General features: G+C 32.7%; 1 non-coding gene across 1 annotated transcript; it reads right to left on the bottom strand.

Moving 5' to 3' along the window:
• Positions 1-2,696: 2,696 nt before the first annotated feature.
• Positions 2,697-2,803, bottom strand: LOC139865197 (small nucleolar RNA R71). Its single transcript, XR_011764716.1, has one exon. It is a non-coding gene; the product is annotated as a small nucleolar RNA R71 (small nucleolar RNA).
• Between the last annotated feature and the right edge of the window lie 4,053 nt (positions 2,804-6,856).

A 6,856-nucleotide genomic window follows, 5' to 3' on the forward strand; every position in this document is an offset into this window, starting at 1 on the left:
TATTTTATCGCACTTTTATTATTCGCAATTTCATTATGCAATTTCATTATCGTTATTTACTTTACGCTTTAAATTAAGTCTTGTATTTATTTATTATTTTACATTTGGTTTTAACTGCGACTAAAGTTTTAAAATCGACAAACCGGTCATTAAACGGTAAAAACCCCCATTTATAATAATAATATTACTTATATATATATTTGTATTTTTATAAATTTAAACTAATATAGCGTTAAGCTTTGTGAAAAAGATCCCCTGTGGAACGAACCGGACTTACTAAAAACTACACTACTGTACGATTAGGTACACTACCTATAAGTGTTGTAGCAAGGTTTAAGTATATCCATTCTATAACTAAATAAATATCTTGTATAAAATTGTATCGTATTTAATAGTATTTCCTGCTAAAATTTAAAAGCTATTTTATATACACCTTGCATAATATCAAGTATTTTTGGCGCCGCTGCCGGGGATTCGCTTAAAAGCCGGAAGCGCAACGCTAATATAAAAAAGAAAAAAAGATTTTTATTTTTAGTTTACTTTTATAAAAATACGTTTTTGTAAAAAATACGTTTTTAATTATTCGAAAATATAAAAAGAAAACAAAAATATAAATATTTTTAAGAGTTTGTTAAATATTTAAGTTTTATAAAGCTTCTTTATTTTTATTTTATAAAAATATAAGTTTTATTTAAATATTTTGTGTTTATTTAGAACATAAAAAAAACCGAAAAAAAATTTAATATATATATAAATCTATTTTTAAGATATTTTTAAAATTATAAAGTAGTTCTATTTTTATTTTAGTTTTTAAATATAAGTTTTTATTATATAAATATTTTGATTTAAACAGAAAATATAAAACAGAAAAAAAAAACGCGTCGAATTTTAAACTGTACCTGAGTTGAAAATTGGAACCCCGCGACTCGCGGAGTTTGCAGCCTCGAATACCGCAACTCGCGGAGCCTCCCTGACACACGTGACAGAACCCTAATTTTGTATTAATTACGGATTTTATTATTATTATTATTAATAGATCCTAATTACTTAATTATTATTATAATTAGTTTAAGTTTTTAAATTAAATTGTATTTTAAATTTTAATTAGTTTTATTATATATAAAATTAATAGTTTTATAAAATAAATAATTTAAAAAAAATATTTTTATAAAAATTGTACTTTTTACAACTTTTAGTATATTTTTATATTTTGTCCCTTTTTAATTGTTTTAGCGTAATATTTGTATTCTTCGCTAGTATTTAGTTTTAAACTTAGTTTTTGCCATAGTTATTTTTACTTCTAGATTTTTAGGCTTTGCCGTAAAATCTCTTAAGTGCTTTTTCTTTAGACTAAGATTTAGGTACTTTAGAATTTTGCGACGCCTTTTTAAGTTTTAGTTTCTTTTTAAGTTATTGCCATTTGGGATTTAGTTTTTCCTGTAAGCTTTAATATTTTTAGACGACTTTTACCTATGTATCAATTATCATTCCAATTAATAATCTCAATTTGCGATTATAATTTTAAGTTAGTTGTGGTAATAAGGTTAGGTTAGTCGAGTGTTTTTAAGTTTTATAAGTCATTTTTTTTTCTTTTTCTTATTTTTCGACGCCTTTTATTTTTCACCCCTTCTCTTTTTCGATCTTTTTCGACGCGCTCTTTTTCTTTCTTATTTCTCGCTATTCTAGTTTTTAGGACATAGATTTTTATTCTACTTCATATCTAAATTTCTTAAAATTAAGAAAATTTATTTTAAGTGGTTAAATTGATAGACATCAAAATTTTCTGGTTCGTAGTAATAGTTGGATTTGTACGTGGACCGGGTTATTGGAGCCAAACAGTCCTCAATTATATTGAGACCAAACGAATCCTGCCCCTCTGCTGCATCTTTTGGCTATTCGAAACGTGGGCAAAATCAGAAAAGTCTATTAATTGGATAACTTATATAATTTTTCTTTCCTTTTTAAAAAAAAAAAACTAATAGGATATTCAGTGAATGCACCGAGCAAGACGTTCACCACCTTTTGTACGTTTACCACCTGTAACTAGATCAAGACATTTAGCAAATATTACCGCCGTTGATTTTTCTTTAGAATCGTCATCCAGTCGACCAAGTAATCCAGTTCAAATTTCTGATAATCCATTTTTTGAACCCAACCTCACAATTGAGAATCCGGAGAATATTCAGGGACGATTCGTAGATCCTGAACCATTAAATTTTCCTCCGGAACCACCAATCATTCAAACAGAGATTGTTGAGGAACGAACCATTAAATCAGAATCCTCTAGTGATTCCGATTCAACAAATTCAATTATGGAGAATCTGGAACCTTTAAGTATGGAAGACCGAATGAGAGCTAAACGCACTGGCCAAGGTCATGCAATTACTCATCCAGACATTAATGCGCCAGATTATGAAATCAAAGGACAAATTCTACACATGGTGACTAATCAATGCCAATTTAGTGGTGCGCCGAAGGAAGATCCAAATGAACATCTTCGTACCTTTAATAGGATCTGTACACTATTTAAAATCCGAGAAGTGGAGGATGAACAGATATATCTCATGTTATTTCCCTGGACTTTAAAGGGAGAAGCCAAAGATTGGTTGGAATCGTTACCTGAAGGGGCGATTGATACATGGGATGTTTTAGTTGAAAATTTTCTTAAACAATTCTTTCCGGCATCTAAAGCCGTAAGACTTCAAGCAGAAATTGTTACGTTTACACAGAAGCCAAATGAAACTCTATATGAGGCATGGACAAGATTTGGAAAGTTATTAAGAGGATGTCCGCAACATGGTTTAGACACCTGTCAAATAGTACAAATATTCTACCAAGGATGCGACATCACTACAAGGAAAGACATAGATATAGCAGCTGGTGGTTCTATTATGAAGAAAACCGAAACTGATGCTTACAAAATTATTGATAACACTGCTTCCCACTCACATGAGTGGCACCAAGAAAAAGATATCGTTAGATCATCTAAAGCAGCTAGAGCCGATTCTAGCCATGACTTAGATTCCATTTCCGCAAAGATAGATGCTGTTGAGAGACGAATGGAAAAGATAACTAAAGATATTCACTCAATACGAATTAGTTGTGAGCAGTGTGGAGGACACATTTGACAAAAAATTGTCTCAGTATTGAACTAACAATGGAACAAAGAGAGAACATTTCATACATAAACCAAAGGCCTGGAAATAATTATCAGAATAATTATCAACCGCCAAGACCTATTTACAATCAAAACCAGAACTATAACAGAAATATTCCATACAACAACTAACAAGGTCCTAGCAATCAACAAGTATCCAATAATAATTACAATCAGCAAAGACCTAATTTTCAAAACAAACCACCACAACAAACCGATGATAAAAAGCCGAATTTAGAAGATATGATGACGAAGCTAGTTGAAACTTAAATGCAGTTTTTCACATCTCAGAAACAAACTAATGAACAAAATGCTCAAGCATTTAGAAATCAACAAGCTTCTATTCAAAATCTGGAACAAGAAGTAAGTAACCTAGCAAGGTTAATAGGTGAAAGAAAACCGGGAAGTCTACCTAGTAATACAAATGCTAACCCCCGGAATGAAACAGCTAAAGCCATTACCACAAGAAGTTGTACAATACTTAAACCACCTGAAATACCTGTAACTTCTGATAAAGCTATTCCTACTCCACAAGAACCACAACCTAATCAAGATAAGGAAAAAGAACCGGTAGTTGAAAAGGTTAATGAAGATAACACAGTTAAGGCTAAACCTTATGTTAAACCATACCAACCACCACTTCCTTACCCGAGTAAAATGAAGAAAGAGAAACTTGAAGCCGAGCAATCCAAATTCTTGGATATGTTTAAACAGATAAATGTAAATCTTCCTTTCATTGATGTGATTTCAGGAATGCCTAGATATGCTAAATTCTTGAAAGATCTAATCTCAAATAGAAAGAAAATGGAAGAACTCTCGGCTGTTACCATGAATGCTAATTGTTCAGCAGTGCTGTTGAATAAGATACCAGAAAAACTATCTGATCCAGGAAGTTTCACAATTCCATATTTTCTGGGTAGTCTTAGTTCAATAGAAGCATTGGCAGACTTAGGTGCTAGTATAAATCTAATGCCATATTCACTATACGCTAAACTAGACCTTGGAGAATTGAAACCAATCAGAATAAGCATACAACTAGCCGATAGATCAATAAAATATCCTAGAGGGATAATGGAGAACATGCTAGTTAAAGTTGGTACTTTAGTATTTCCAGTAGATTTTGTTGTTCTGGACATGGAAGAAGATTCTCAAGTTCCTCTCATATTAGGAAGACCATTCTTAAACACGGCTAAAGCAATGATAGACGTGTTCGGTAAGAAATTGACCCTAAGTATAGAGGATGAGAGTGTTACCTTTTCAGTTGATAGAGCAATGCAACAACCACAATCTGCAGATGATACATGTTATTATATTCAAACTATAGATGCACATGCAGAATTATTAGAAGAATTTCCAGAATTACAAGGAACAGGAGAATGTTCTTTAGGAGAAGGAACAGAACAAATTGATGAAGCTAAAATGTTAGCTACACTTATAGCTAATGGATATGAACCAACAACAGAAGAAATTCAAATGCTAAAAGAAGAAGACGGATATCGATATAAATCGCTAAAAGAAGAAGACAGATATCGATATAAATCATCGATAGAAGAACCACCGAAATTAGAATTAAAGCCACTTCCAAACCATTTGGAATACGCTTATTTACATGGTGAATCTGAATTACCTGTAATAATATCGTCTTCTCTTACTGAAAATGATAAATCACAACTCATTTATGTGTTGAAAGCTCATAAACCAGCCATTGCATGGAAGATTCATGATATTAAAGGAATAAGTCCTTCGTATTGCACACATAAAATCCTTATGGAAGAAGGTCATAAAACGTATGTGCAACGCCAACGAAGACTAAATCCTAATATGCAAGATGTAGTTAAAAAAGAAATTATTAAACTGCTAGACGCAGGTCTAATTTATCCAATTTCTGATAGTCCATGGGTAAGCCCAGTTCAATGTGTGCCTAAGAAGGGTGGCATGACTGTCATTACAAATGAGAAAAATGAGCTTATTCCTACTAGGACTGTAACAGGATGGCGTGTATGTATTGATTATAGAAAATTAAATGACGTCACCAGAAAAGATCACTTTCCCTTACCTTTCATTGATCAAATGTTGGAAAGATTAGCCGGAAATAGTTACTATTGTTTTCTAGATGGATTTTCCGGATATTTTCAAATTCCAATAGCACCCGAGGACCAAGAAAAAACCACATTCACGTGTCCTTATGGTACTTTTGCTTACAAACGCATGTCATTTGGACTTTGCAACGCCCCTGCAACCTTTCAAAGGTGTATGATGGCGATTTTTCATGACATGATAGAAGAATGCATGGAAGTTTTCATGGATGACTTTTCAGTCTTCGGTGATACATTTAAAACATGTCTAGCTAATCTTGAACGAATGCTTATTAGATGCGAACAATCAAATCTAGTACTTAATTGGGAGAAATGCCATTTCATGGTTAAAGAGGGCATCGTTCTTGGACATAAAATTTCAAAAGAAGGAATTGAAGTGGATAGAGCTAAAGTAGATGTAATTGCTAAACTTCCACATCCCACCAATGTTAGAGGAGTTAGGAGTTTTCTAGGGTATGTCGGTTTTTACCGACGTTTCATAAAAGATTTTTCTAAAATTGCCACTCCTATGAATAAACTCCTAGAAAAGGATGCTCCACTCATCTTTTCAGATGAGTGTATCAAATCTTTTAATATTCTTTTGACAAATTTCGATCATATCTCGTTCTAGCAAAAACGGTGGTCTATACCGACCATTCTACTCTTAGATACTTATTTTCAAAACAAGATGCTAAACCAAGATTAATCCGTTGGATCTTACTCTTACAAGAGTTTGATATTGAAATCCGAGATAAAAGAGGAGCAGAAAATCTTGCCGCTGATCATCTTTCTCGTCTTGAAAATCCCGAATTAGAAGTTCTAAATGAATCGGCCATACAAGACAACTTTCCTGATGAATATCTATTGAAGATAGATTATAAAGAAATTCCATGGTTTGCAGACTATGCAAACTACTTAGTTTGTGGATTCCTTGAAAAAGGATTATCGTACCAAAAACGAAAGAAATTCTTCAGTGATATAAAACACTATTTTTGGAAAGATCCACATCTGTTTAAAAGTTGTCCCGATGGAATAATACGCCGATGTGTATTTGGAGATGAAGCTAGTAAAATTTTAAACCATTGTCACACAGGACCAACAGGAGGGCATTATGGGCCTCAACTAACAGCAAGAAAAGTTTATGATGCTGGATTCTATTGGCCTACAATTTACAAAGACGCACACCTTCTTTGAAAATCCTGTGATGCTTGTCAAAGGGCCGGAAAAATAAGTCAACGTGATGAAATGCCACAAAATGTCATCCAAGTATGTGAAGTATTTGACATTTGGGGTATTGACTTTATGGGTCCATTTCCAAAATCTCATAATAATCTATATATACTTGTAGCCATTGATTATGTATCTAAATGGGTGGAAGCACAAGCTCTCCCAACTAACGATGCACGAGTTGTAGTCAACTTTTTAAAACGTCTTTTTGCAAGGTTTGGAACACCGAAAGCTTTAATAAGTGATCGGGGTACTCATTTCTGTAATAATCAACTTGAGAAAGTTCTTAAAAGATATAGAGTAACTCATAAAATCTCCACTGCATATCATCCACAAACAAGTGGACAAGTTGAAAATACCAACCGAGCTTTAAAACGTATTCTAGAGAAAACCGTAG

This window comes from Rutidosis leptorrhynchoides, chromosome 8 (genome assembly GCF_046630445.1).
Source record: "Rutidosis leptorrhynchoides isolate AG116_Rl617_1_P2 chromosome 8, CSIRO_AGI_Rlap_v1, whole genome shotgun sequence".
Lineage (NCBI taxonomy): Eukaryota > Viridiplantae > Streptophyta > Magnoliopsida > Asterales > Asteraceae > Rutidosis > Rutidosis leptorrhynchoides.